Here is a 14,667-nt window from a genome sequence, read left to right as displayed (position 1 = left end):
CCTTTCATAAGTTTCCTTGCTTCCTTCCTCTGTTCCTGTCCCTTCCCTCTTTCCTTCCTTCCTTCCCACCCTCCGTCCATTCATTCACCCATTCCTCTCTTGATCGCTTAAAGCCGGTCCCTGGTGCAAAAAGGGTTGGGGACCTCTGTCCTACAGGATTGGGTGGCAGAGAAGTTGAACATATGTAAATTTAAAAGTTTAAGAAAGTTTACAAGTTAAGTGAAAGAAACTTCATTATTCATTTATATGTACATGTACATTTCTTCATTAAAAACATGTCTTTCTGCATAATTTAGACTAACTTTGTGAGTTTTTTGAGGGCTGGAACCAATTAAAATTATTTACATTAATTCCTATGGGGAAAAGTCGTTCGAGATAAGAGCTGCTCGACTTAAGAGCCCAGGTCCGGAACGAATTAAACTCGTATCTCGAGGTACCACTGTATAGGTGTAGTTCTGATTGAGCTCCTGAAACCCTTCTGGATCTGCATCCCCCCAACACAGAAGCTATATTCACATAACAGGCTTATTAACCTAGTTACTGAATTAACCCATTTTCTGGGATGGCCTTATATCCTGGATCACCAGCTGGCCAAATGACATAGTTTTGCCTCATTCAAAGCCACAAAAGTTAACATTCGTACATAAGTCCATCCCCTAGCTCTCTTTACCTGGTTAAGTGTGTTGTGTGAACACAGTGAAAATCTGAGAGAAGTTAATCTAACAAGTGAAATAATTTTTGCCATGTCCTCTTACCGTATTCATATTGTTGACAATTTCGTATACTTTTGTTCTTATAACACTTAAATTATTTGAGTATTTTCTGTACTACAGAAAAGACAAAAAAGTTAAGATGAGGTCATAATTATAAGAAGAAAGGAGACAAAGAAAATATTAGTAAAAGGATCGTTGAATTTGTTGATTCAGACAAATTAGAGTATACAAATGCCTCTTTATTTCATAAATATTAGATGGTCCCAATAATAAAAAAATATCAAATATTTATTGTAAAACACATGTTAAAAGAAATCCAGTTAGGATATTTGTTAGTCTTAAAAAATGCTCACATTAAAAAAGGTGTAAATCAATGCAGAAAAAAAAATAGAATTCTATCCAGGATACTTACCATTCCATTGTCCAGAACTATGAAAAACTCAACATATTTTTTGGAGTCCAAGTATGTGTTTTGCTAAAGAAAACAATAAAAGCAAAAAGCTGTTTAGACATGTTGCTGCCAGCAGCCAACAAGAACCTTGGTCATCATCAAATAATCAGAAAACTGCTTGTTACATTTCCTGGTCAAAATACTGGAACTTTAAGAAATATTGGTTGTTTGAAGAAGACATTTATAGGGGAACGGATTGTTGAAATTTTAGCACTTAGAGCAGGGGACCACTGCCCACTACCAAGCCTTGGGACGAGTTGGTGATCATTGGCATGAGCATGTGCATCTCCTCTTGCATGGCCAGCGAGAAAGCATGGATGGGCATGCTCCATTCGCACATGTGTGTGTGTGTGACACTACTCACACAAATGGAGCTGGGCACACACATGATCCTTCTGCTCACACAGAAGCATTCCCTCTCACCACTGTCAGCCTGCAAAGCTGGAAAGGTTGGGGAACTCTGAGTTAGAGAAGGTGCTGGTACATTTTTGAGGATAAATGGATTGTCAAACAGAAACAAAAGGTTTTTTTGTTTTTTTTAAAGGAATAAAAAACAAGCATGGGAAGAAATCGCTTTCTTTGACCTATTTTTTAGCCTGATGTTCCAATGACTTTCTCACTTTCTCTTCCTTTTCCCTAACAAAGGATATCAACCAATCGTATGAGAAACATGGAGATGTGGTCATGTTATGTAACCAATTAAATGCAATGGTATCACACTCTGCATCAAAGGCAAGATAATAGTTCTGGCCTATTTCATCCTGGGGTCTTTAAGCCCCTACACTTTAAGGCCCAGAATTCTGTAAATCTGGAGCTCCTGCTCTGGCCTCAGCGGATCTGTCCCAAGATGTCACAGACTGACCTTTTGTCTGAGACAAAGGTTCTTCCATCACCGCCTATATTTGTTGAGGTAGTTCGAAGGCAACGGGCCTCCCCTGCTTCAGGCCCTGCTCTTTCTTCCAACACTGGTGGGGGTTTTTTCTCATAGGAGTGGATCTAGCATCCTCCCTCAAGATACCTGCAGTAGATGCTTCTGTCAACGCTCTCTACTCCTCTACTAATATGCTAGGGCACCCGTTGCAGTTTTTGAGACCAGAGGACAGAGGAACGGAGCAGGTGCTCCAAAAGACTCATTAGGGTGCAGGTGGGTGGTGCATGCAGCCACCACCACATCCTTCTTCAGTCACACATCCCTGGTCTGGCTATGCAAACTCCAGGACCAATTACTTCCCTCTTATCTCAGGGTGCAACAAGACTAAGGAACAAGAGTAGGAACATATTATCACATCTGGTGGTTATGCCCGGAAGCAAGAAAATTTTGGACTAGAACTCAGAGCTGTCTGGAAGAAATATTGGAATATAAATTAGAAACAAAACCAGAAATGTATTTATTAGGAATAATCGGAGCTCAACACAGCAAAGAAGACTATTATTTAATAACACACATACTAACATCAGCAAGATTGGCATTCGCACAAACTTGGAAACAAGAAAAGACACCAAATGAAGAGATGGTGATTAAGAAAATGTTAGACTGCGCAAAATTAAGCAAATTAACGTATGAATTACAAGATAAACAAAATAAGAACTACTACAGAGTGTGGGAGAAACTGTATAACTGGATAGAAAAGAAAAAAAACAAGAAAAGGAATTAGTATTAAGGGAATATAATGTAATAAAAACAGAATTGTAAAATATTAATTATTATGCATATAGATAAATAGAAATGTTTAATGTTGTTTGTATGTTTGTTGGTATAAAATAAAAAATAATTTAATTTAAAAAAAAGACTAAGGTGACTAGATGTCCCACTTTCCGCAGGACAGTCACACTTTTAAATTATTTGTCCCATGTCCTGCCGGCAGTGTTCCCTCTAATTTTTTTGGGGGGTGGGCGGAAAAGTATAGTGTCTGAGCAGCAGTCCCCTCAGGACTGGGCGGCACAGAAAAAATAAATAAATAAAATAAACAAACAAACAAACAAACAAACAAATAAATAAAAAACCCACCCTGTTTTGCCTCAAAGAATTTCAAAATAAAATACAGTGGAACCCCGACATAAGAGCTGCTCTACTTAAGAGCAACTCGAGATAAGAGCTGGGAGGGGAGAGATATTTTTGTTCTACTTACAAGCCCAAATTCGAGATACAAGCGCCAAGGAGCTGTCTCCTGAAGCCAAACGCTAACTTCCGCGTTCGGCTTCAGGAGACAGCTGCGAAGCGGCGCGCGTGTTTTAAAAGGTTGCAGCCGGCCTGGGGGGCTCGGGGGGGTGCTTGCAGCTTTCTTTCTTGCTCTTCTTCTTTCTCTCTTTTACCTTCCCTTCCTCTATTTCTTCTTTTCTTTCTCCTTCCCACCTTCTTCCCTCCCTCCCTCCCTTCACTCATTCCTCTCTTACTCTCCCCTTTCATAAGTTTCCTTGCTTCCTTCCTCTGTTCCTGTCCCTTCCCCCTTTCTTTCTTTCTTTCTTTCTTTCTTTCTTTCTTTCTTTCTTTCTTTCTTTCTTGCTCTTTTTCTTTCTCTCTTTTGCCTTCCCTTCCTCTATTTCTTCTTTTCTTTCTCCTTCCCACCTTCTTCCCTCCCTCCCTCCCTTCACTCATTCCTCTCTTACTCTCCCCTTTCATAAGTTTCCTTGCTTCCTTCCTCTGTTCCTGTCCCTTCCCTCTTTCCTTCCTTCCTTCCCACCCTCCGTCCATTCATTCACCCATTCCTCTCTTGATCGCTTAAAGCCGGTCCCTGGTGCAAAAAGGGTTGGGGACCTCTGTCCTACAGGATTGGGTGGCAGAGAAGTTGAACATATGTAAATTTAAAAGTTTAAGAAAGTTTACAAGTTAAGTGAAAGAAACTTCATTATTCATTTATATGTACATGTACATTTCTTCATTAAAAACATGTCTTTCTGCATAATTTAGACTAACTTTGTGAGTTTTTTGAGGGCTGGAACCAATTAAAATTATTTACATTAATTCCTATGGGGAAAAGTCGTTCGAGATAAGAGCTGCTCGACTTAAGAGCCCAGGTCCGGAACGAATTAAACTCGTATCTCGAGGTACCACTGTACTGTACTGTGTGTCTATAACAGTGAGCTCATAATAGGGCAACTCTATCAATATCAAAATGCCACTTAAATAGTTGAGCTAGTTTCAAACTAGATTTTGATTTTCTTTCTCTCTTCCTTACTCCCATTCTTTTTCTTTCTCTTTTTCTTCCTCTCTTTTTTCTATCTGTTTCTCTCTCTTCCTCTCTCTCTCTTTCCCTCTCACTCTTTCCCTCTCGGCTTCTGGGCAGGTTTGAAAAACTCTGAGTTGATGATGATTTTTAAGTGAGCCATGGCTCACTGCTCAGCTTAGAGGGAACTATGCCCGCCGGGTTTCCAAAATGTCCCAATTTTGGAATTGAAGAGTGGGACGGCCAGTGGCTGGAGGAGAAGAGCAGGAGGGGAGCCAAAATGTCATCAGCTGAGTCAAGTGCCAGCCTCAGTTGTGCATTGCAGGGCATCTGGGGTGTTTCGGAGGATCTTCTCCGGGTGACCCCCAGAGCTCCTGAGCCAGACTGGACCAGGCAGGCTGGACCGGGGATGCTTGGAAGGGATGCCACCACCTGGGCAGAAGCCGCAGCCACTCGGGCACCACAGGGACCCCTTGGGGGCGTTTTAAGGGCAGGATAACTTTTCCCACCTTTCTTTCCTTCAAGAGTCCAGCCCAGCTTTGCATTACAAACGATGGGATCTTCTGTGGTAGGGAGAAGGATGCACTAATTGTGCAATTGGCATGCAGACACTGACCACAAGTGGTGCCTGGCATCAGCTCCATACAGGGGAGTCTCTGGATCCCATTTAAGTTGAATCCAGGGATAAACAAAAAAAAATCTCCCTTCCCTTTCCAGAGAAGCCACACCCACAGGACTGGTAAGGAATTTTTTTTGAATTTCACCCCTGGTCACCTCTCTGATGAATTCTATCTAATCAGCCCCCAAAGAATTTATCCTTTGTTTTACATTTTGGAAACAAATAAATGTATCCCTGTTCTCAAATCTCTGTAAAAGAGTATTTCAATGCTAGATTTCACCACTAGAATGCCCAAATTACTCTGGAAGTATGCCTATACTCAGGAAGTACACTTATGCTCTTTTACTTTATATTTTGGAAACAAATATATGTATCCCTGTTCTCATGCCATGTTATATACTTGAGGGTTTTTGAGACTCACTTGTTCAGGAGTAACAGCTAACTGAGATATCTTTTCGATGGGCTCATCTGATTCCCAAGTAGTCTCGGTTACGCCACAGATTCCGAGGGCATTATCCTCCTTGTCTAGACTTTCATATTTGTATACTGCATGGGCTTCATTGTTGGAAAGATCCAAGGGTTCAATAAAGTATGTCTCCCCTTGATGCTTGAATTGTCCTCTGTAAAACAAGGTAGAATAAGGTGATCAGAGATGGACAACTGATAGATGAGAATATTGTTAGTTCAGGGATGACCTACACTAATGTTACCTAGTTGGGTAATAAATTGTCTGCAAGGGAACAACTAAGCTCTGAGAGCCATTTTTTTTAAACCATTAACACCATTTTATTCAGTTCAGGTAAGCAGTACAATTATACATTGTAAGGTATAGGTTATAATACATATAATTCTTGGTAGAGATGTTGTATTTCTTAAACGTTGTAAATAAACAGTGAATAGAAAATATCAAAGATTTCCTTAGATTATGATAATAAATGTTACATCTCCTATTAATATATATTGGCTAATAACAAATTAATGAAATTATTTTCTAAATTTGAAGAATAAAAAGAGAGGATGAGAAAAAAGAAAGGGGGGGAAAGAAGAGAATAAATAAAAGAAAGGAAAGAGTGCAGAAAAGAAAAGAAAGATCTGCGTATGACGCAGACATTTTCAGGGACGACTTTTGTAAAAAAAGTAGTAGGAGGAGTATGTGCACAATATAGTAAATGTATTCTATATATATAAAAGGGGGGAAAATGGAGAGAAAGAAAAAAAAGAATAATAAGGAAGTATATGTTAGTAAATATTAGTAATGATATGTTATGTAATATGTATTAGTTTAAAGACGGATAAAAAGAGATATGATATAAATTTTGTTGCAAATTGATTGGGTTTTGGCGCTAAGTCTTTTAATTGATTTGAATTTAGTTGAAACGTTCAAAAGTGGGATATAGTTAATGGTTTGATAAAATAGTGATTTTATAATGTAAAAGTTTGATATTTTTTGTGTGAAACCCCTGAGAGTCATTTTTAACTAGGTAACCCTATGTTTTTTAATAATAATAATAATAATAATAATAATAATAATAATAATAATAATAATTGCTATTATTATTATTATTATTATTATTATTATTATTATTATTATTATTATTATTAAAAATCTGCTTGGAAACTCCTTTGTCTAGACCTGATTTAGCTGCCTAGTATCTCTACTGGCGGGCAGCAGCTCATCTTGGTATTCAACCAAAGTCTTAATTCATGCAAAACTGATGTCCTTAATTTTAAGCTGGAGTTATGACAACTCCAAGAGTAGTATTTTATTCTTAATAAAATCAATCAGAGACTATCTTACTTCAAACCATTGCATGCACTGATGACTGCAGTTGAGTCAGCTTCATTCTGGATGTGTCCATGATAATAGCAGTGATCCTGTATGGGGGCAAGAGGATGACTCTGGTTAAAGCTTGTTTGTAGGGTGGCTTGATGAGCAGAAGAGCAATGCATTCCACCACATCAATCAAATATGAAAACATTTTGATTCAGGGGGACAGAAGACCTACTCAATATTGATTGTTCCAAAATGAACATAGGATAATACAAGTCTCCATAAACACTAGTCAGGGTGCAGGGGGAGCCCCGTTGATGGTAAAATGCTAAGAACTGTTGGGCAGACAACCAACACACACATAAAAAATACTCTATTGAAATTACAAGCCTTTTTCTCCACCAACCTTGTCTCCTTGGAAATCAATTCTAGTGATGAAGCACAGGATTTGCTGCATAAATTTTCAGTCTTGATGATTGTCTTTACATTCTGAAATCTTACCATACCGCATGAAAAATTCTACATTTACTAATGATACCAATTAATTATTATTTTCTTGAGCCCACATAATGAAAGTTTTAAGAAATATACAAAGAGATATAATTCCTAGCATCATATGGAAGCACGATTGATCTCTCCAGGTTCCTAAGAGGCCAGTAAGGGGCGTACATAAGTGCACTGGTGTGCCTTTCATCCCCTGTCCAATTGTCTTTCCTTTATCTCATATATCATATATATTTTCTTCCTTTCATATATCTTCTCCTCTATTTTTACATATTATATTTATATATATATTACTTCATGTCTATTCTCTTCCATATGTATTGTGTATTGGACAAATGAATGAATAAATAAAATAGACATTAAAGTCAGAAGATTTCTGTTACACACTAAATTGGAGGCATTTTGATGAACTTTGAAGATGCTAAACTGGAAGTAGATAATTTTCAGACACAGAGGATAAAATTTTAGATCAATTTGGGGAGAAGGGGTGAAGGAGTATTTTAGTGCTGTGATATTTTTGGAGCTGGTGGGGCCATGTTCTAGGTCCTTTTAATATGAGAGTATCCAATAAACTTCTCTAAAGGAGCAAATAAACAAATGATTTTGCATTAATCACGGTAATCTGGTTTAAAAATGAAAAGGTAGAAATTATGAACCTGATGTTCTCATAACAAATATATTTGTGAAACTCACTCCCCCAAATCAAAAAATCAAAAAAGCACAACAAAGAATGTTCTTTCTGCACCAACTCAGGAAGCTTTCCCTCCCACTTAAGACTGTATGACTATAACTTGTTGCTTGTATCCTAAGATTTCTATTAATATTGATTGTTTCTTTATTGCTTATTTGACCCCTATGGCAATCATTTAGTGTTGTACCACATAATTCTTGACCAATCTATATTTTCTTTTACGTACACTGAGAGCATGTGCACCAAAGACAAATTCCTTGTGTGTCTAATCATACTTGGTCAATAAAGAATTCTATTCTATTCTATTCTATTCTATTCTATTCAAATGTTTGCTTCTAACCAGGAGGAAAGAACTGGTTGATTGAAAACTTGCCCTACTAATTCAATGAATAAAACAAACTGGATTTAACAATAAGAATCATACATTCTTATATGAGTATTTCAGTCTTTTACACAGTACATATACATTCCTTCTTGCTTGAGTAGCTTGGTCTGAGACGTACATATTTGGAATATTGTGCTCAAATATTCCTCTCAATCTATATCCTAAAAATAAGAAACTCTAGATATTACCTGAACTAGAGGGTTGGTGGTAATTTCTCTGCCATCAGGGGAATAATGAGTTTCACTGTAATCTTCTGAAAAAAGTCCTCTGGAAAGAATGCAAATATTCATATCAGGCATTAAAGAGGACAGAGATAATTTTATAATAAGTTTACAACTACTGCATATTAAGCCTATATTGTTTGGTATCAAAGGAAAGAAGCAGATATTTCAACCTCATGAGGATGCCTGTTTAAGAGGAGTGCTGAGATTCACCCCAGGAAAGATCTGCACCAAGGAAGCTGTGCAATTCTCTTCATAAAGGCTCAGAGGTGGTGACATTGACCAGGAGAAGACATTCTGTATTGCCTCTTCTTTTTGTTCTTCTGGTCTATGCAACAATCTGATGAAACGTCTTGGTCCATTGACCTCTCCTCCTTTCTAAGAGGTCTGTAAGGGGAGTGCATAAGCGCACCATTGTGCCTACCATCCCTGTCCTATTGCCTTCTTTTGTTACTTTTTATCATTACTTATCTAATGTTTAATGTGTACAAATTATCACCCTATAATTGTTTGATAAATAAATAAAATAAATAAAATAAATAAAATAAATAAAATAAATAAAATAAATAAAATAAATAAAATAAATAAAATAAATAAAATAAATAAAATAAATAAAATAAATAAAATAAATAAAATAAATAAAATAAATAAAATAAATAAAATAAAGTAAATAAAGTAAATAAAGTAAATAAAGTAAATAAAGTAAATAAAGTAAATAAAGTAAATAAAGTAAATAAATAAATAAAATAAATAAAGTAAATAAAGTAAATAAAGTAAATAAAATAAATAAAATAAAGTAAATAAAGTAAATAAAGTAAATAAGGTAAATAAGGTAAATAAATAAAGTAAATAAAGTAAATAAAATAAAGTAAATAAAGTAAATAAAGTAAATAAAGTAAATAAAATAAAGTAAATAAAGTAAATAAAGTAAATAAAATAAATAAAATAAATAAAATAAATAAAATAAATAAAATAAATAAAATAAATAAAATAAAGTAAATAAAGTAAATAAAGTAAATAAAGTAAATAAAGTAAATAAAGTAAATAAAGTAAATAAAGTAAATAAAATAAATAAAATAAATAAAATAAATAAAATAAATAAAATAAATAAAATAAATAAAATAAATAAAATAAATAAAATAAATAAAATAAATAAAATAAATAAAATAAATAAAATAAATAAAATAAATAAAATAAATAAAATAAAATAAAATAAATAAATAAATAAATAAATAAACTCTTTACTTTACTCTTTACTTAAGAGTAAAAGGAAGCAATCTCAAAGAAATGGATGCCTTGAACAAAAACAGCTTTCTTGAAGTTTAAAACCAATATATGGAGTCACTTTCCACTCCTAGAGTCACATCTATGCACCTGGCATTGCCTTCTATTTTTCCTTCCTAGTCTTCCGCCTCTAGCCCTGTTTGGCTTCCATGCCAAAAAAGTGATCATCCAGCCCTTGAAATCCAGTATAGTCTTCATATTTAACCAAAACAAAATGGTACAGTAGAATTTCTAAAGCACACATTAGAATTTAGCATGAAATGTCTCCAGTGGTATAAGATAAAGTGACACACAGATACCCACGTAGGCTTCCCATCTATGCAGTACAGGGACAACCATAGTAATTTCAATGGTGATGTGACCTCTACAGGTTTGAGGTTAATGAAAATGGCACATTTTCTTTTAGTGGTGTTAGTGGTGTGTTTACATATGAGAAATCCAACCTAGAATTAAGAGAAATTTCCTGACAGTGAGAACAATTAATTGGTGGAATTTAAATTTTCCATATTGTTCTAGTAAAATTAGAAGAACTTCTGAGTTCACATACTTATTTCTTTCTAGGTGAAGGACCACTGGCTCTCTATTCAGTTGAAATTGATATTGCATTGTATCTTCATAATCGGTCTGAAATGTAAAGAATTCAGTGTTTGTTTTTTAAACAAGAGGCAAATTAATAGCAATAGCATTTAGACCTATATACCACTTCATAGTGCTTTTACAGTCTTCTATAATCAGTTTACAGAATCAGCATATTACCCCAACAATCTGGGTCTTTGTTTTACCCACCTTGGAAGGATGGAAGGCTGCATCAACGTTGAGCTGGTGGTGACATTTGAACTGCTGAACTGCAGCTAGAAATTTAGCTGAAGTAGCCTGCAGTGCTGCACTCTAACCACTGTGCCACCCTGCTCAATCCACAAACAAAATATGTATCTTCTAAAAATGCCCCGAGTTTTCGGAGAAGGGCAGCATACAAATCTAATAAATAATAATAACTCTGCCCTTGTGTCAAATGGAGAGCTATAGTCAAATTGTTTATTAGATTTAGAATATTTCATCTACTGTTTGAAGAGTTTGAATAAAATCTTAAATTAAATAAAACTTTCCTGCATAAGTTCAAGATCTCATTCTCTGAACTTCTTGATGAATGAAGTTGGGCTGGGACAGAGAGGCTGATTTGAAAATTAAACTTTCTTGCATAAGTTCAAGATCTCTTTCTCTGAACTTGGTGAATGAAGTTGGGCTGGGACAGAGAGGCTGACTTGAAAGTCATCCAGTGATGGTCCTGAATCTGGTTCTTCATCCTAACCTTGAGCTATAACCACCTATAACCCTCTTCATCTAGAAACACAACTTCCTCTTCTCTTCGGAACAGATAGATAAGATGTAATGGAACTTCCAGGTGTGTATGTAAGAGAGAGGGGGGGAGAGTGAGGAGGAGGGATGGGGAGGGTGGGAGGGAGAGAGGTTGAAGAGAGAGAGCAGATTTCACTCCTATATCTGTTGCAGCTATGAAATAATTCAAGGCTACTTCCCACTTTGATCCCTCTTCTGTATATGTATATGGCATTTCTCAACACTTTATTTTTATATAGTAACCAATTAATATTAGGAAATTCTGTTCTAAGTTGCTAGGAATCTCCTCAATATTGTGTGAATTGGGTGGCTATATAATTTTGTTAAATGAATGAATAAGTGAATGATTGATAGATAGATAGATAGATAGATGATAGATAGATAGATAGATAGATAGATAGATAGATAGATAGATAGATAGATTGAGTGAGTGAGTGAGTGAGTGAGTGAGTGAGTGAGTGAGTGAGTAAATAAAGCACTTAGGTTGCAATGAAAAAATCCAGATAATCATTAGATGGCAGCGAAGGGAACCCAAAAATTCTGTTGGCTATCAAGAAATATAGTAATTTACTGAGTTCTTTTTCTTACCTTTGGCACGGCATTCTGAAATCCTCTTTTGGGCAACACATGGACTTTTTGTGGATACACTACTTCATATTCATTAACATTCCCAGATTCCAAGATTATAGAGCTCCCTTCATAAGGGGTGGAAAAGAAGAAAAAAGGTTCTGAATTTTTTTCCCCCAGTTATCATGAAGAATGGAATCTTTTTCTAGTGGAACACAGCGCAGATTCTCTCTGGGGATGCAATTTGCTGAATGGTGTTTGAGAGCTGAAAGACTATCTAGAACCCTTGTTTGGGCAAGTGGAAAAGAAAGATTTTTGAGCTTGAATGATCAGAAAACTAAATAAATAAATCTTAATGAATGTGCACATTTGGTCAGTAAGAGATAAAGGTAACATGAGAGCCTGTAAATCATGATAGTCTGATTCACATAATTCAGGAAACCATACTACATTAGGGTTTGCATATTCATCCGTCAAAAAGCTAGCAAACTTAGCTTGTTATACAAATACAGTTTATTAGGAACTCCTTCCAATTGAGCTGCTATTACTTCTTAATGGGTTGGTTGCCTTTGCTTTCTTTCACTTTCAAAAATACTCCATAGCATCATAATTATCTCTTGGGGACCTAACATGTACATAATCAAATTTAGTGATTTCAGAATTAAAACAACGTTGAAGAATTTAGAGTTGGTTACTCTGTACACATTCAATGGTCACCTGCTATTTGTTCCTTAGTATATGTGGTAGTCCAATACATACAATATTCCTGGATATATGATCACAACTGCGGCCAACATTTGTTAAAAGATTAATGGACCCTATCCCACAAAATGAATTTCAATGTGGAGAAAAATAAAATTTTACATTAAAACCTATAAAGAATGGTTGCAGGATTTGGGTTTGGCTAGTCTGAATAAAAAAAGAATTGGGTTTGCCACAAAGAAGAGGCAGTCAACTTATTTCCCAAAGCACAAGAAAGTAGGATAAGAAACAATGGTTGGAAAGTAATTAAAGGTAGAAGCAACCTGGTATTAAGGAGAAACTCCTAACAGTGAGGACAATTAACCAGTGGAACAGCTTCCCCCCAGAAATTGTACTCCAGTACAATATAATTTTAAGAGGAAGAGGGAGATGGAGGGAGAGAGAGACTGGGTTCTAAGCATAATTGGGTTTTAAGATAATTTAAAATCTCGCATTGAGCAAATTTAGTCATATTAATATGACTACATTATAATATGTAGTCATATTACCTTGACTACAGTTGAAAGATTCTCTATAATAACAAGAGCACTTTCTTGTGTTTGCTTGGCTGAATAATATGCTTGCCTGATTACAGGATGTCTAATTGACCAATTTAAAGAAAAGTAAAACTGAAAATGTTTTATTTTTCTTTAACATTTTGTTCTCTGGAATTGTATTGCCACAAACTCTGCCTCTCTGTACTTTTCTAATACTTTTTTTACTCACATTATTGAGAAATATTCTCTCCATGATGGTTAAGCCAAGAACCATATTTGCAATTTTAGAACAAAAGTGATCCTTGAAAGCAAGCACTCTGTTGCTAGGTCTGCAGAAAGTAGCAAATTTTGGTTTAAATATCTAAAGAAAAGCCATAGAAATTTGTTGGGTGCCATAGACTTTTAGCAGTAAGAATCTGAACAAGAAAACTGAAAAGAACATCTTACCTTGATATGGAAAAAACGCGAAGTATATAGTTACCAAGAGAGCTTGGATCATTTTGGAGCCTGGATGGGTTGGTTGGCCGACAGGAATCTATTTCTGCTTCCCAGCCAACCTGAGCTCTTCTCTTTCAGCTCATTCATGCCTTTTATGCAAAGGTGTTTGCTAAAGGATTTGCCCAAATTCTAACTTGTAGCAATATTACTGGAGGGCAGTTTTCCAATCGGCTTAATGCTTGTCACTCCAACAATGACATCTGAAAGAAGCAACAAAGAGAAGATTAAAAGCTCACAGCATTGCTTTCCTTGGCTCACATGTCAATACAACTAAATTCCGGGCCTCTTGGACATGGGTTCTTAAATGCCAAGATTTGGTTTTTATAGTGTAGTATGAGTTAGAGGCACTTTTTGAGCAATCATGCATGCTTTTAATATTGCTAGATTTAGCGCTGATTGCTATTAAGAAAGCTCAATGACCTTACTTGTGGCCTCTGAAAAATGATCTTATTGTGAGAAAGACTGAATCCATGTCAATGCATTTACCTAAGGGATCCCTAACTTCACTACAGGGAGAAAAATTCTTATACCATAATAGATTTCTCCCTTTGTAGATAGTCAAAACCTTTGTAGATAGTCAAAACAGACTCAAGCTCAACCCAGATAAGATGGAGTGGCTGTGGGTTTTGCCTCCCAAGGACAATTCCATCTGTCCATCCATTACCCTGGGGGGGGGGAATCACTGACCCCCTCAGAGAGGGTCCGCAATTTGGGCGTCCTCCTCGATCCACAGCTCACATTAGAGAAACATCTTTCAGCTTTGGCGAGGGGGGCGTTTGCCCAGGTCTTCCTGGTGCACCAGTTGCGGCCCTATCTGGATCGGGAGTCACTGCTCACAGTCACTCATGCCCTCATCACCTCAAGGCTCGACTACTGTAATGCTCTCTACATGGGGCTACCTTTGAAGAGTGTTCGGAAACTTCAGATCGTGCAGAATGCAGCTGTGAGAGCAATCATGGGCTTCCCTAAATATGCCCATGTTACACCAACACTCCGCAGTCTGCATTGGTTGCCGATCAGTTTCCGGTCACAATTCGAAGTGTTGGTTATGACCCATAAAGCCCTTCATGGCACCGGGCCAGATTATCTCCGAGACCGCCTTCTGCCGCACGAATCCCAGCGACCGGTTAGGTCCCACAGAGTTGGCCTTCTCCGGGTCCCGTCAACAAAACAATGTCGCTTGGCGGGACCCAGGGGAAGAGCCT

The 14,667-nt window shown here is 36.5% G+C and overlaps 1 pseudogene; it reads right to left on the bottom strand.

Annotated features, from left to right (window-relative positions):
- Positions 1 to 13,549, bottom strand: part of LOC139175042 (zinc metalloproteinase-disintegrin-like MTP9) — a 31,498-nt pseudogene extending 17,949 nt beyond the window's left edge.
- Positions 13,550 to 14,667: the final 1,118 nt, after the last annotated feature.

This window comes from Erythrolamprus reginae, chromosome 12 (assembly GCF_031021105.1).
Source record: "Erythrolamprus reginae isolate rEryReg1 chromosome 12, rEryReg1.hap1, whole genome shotgun sequence".
Classification (NCBI taxonomy): Eukaryota; Metazoa; Chordata; class Lepidosauria; order Squamata; family Dipsadidae; genus Erythrolamprus; species Erythrolamprus reginae.
The sequence above is the reverse complement of the archived record's forward strand: the minus strand, read 5'-3'. Positions and strand labels throughout refer to the sequence as shown.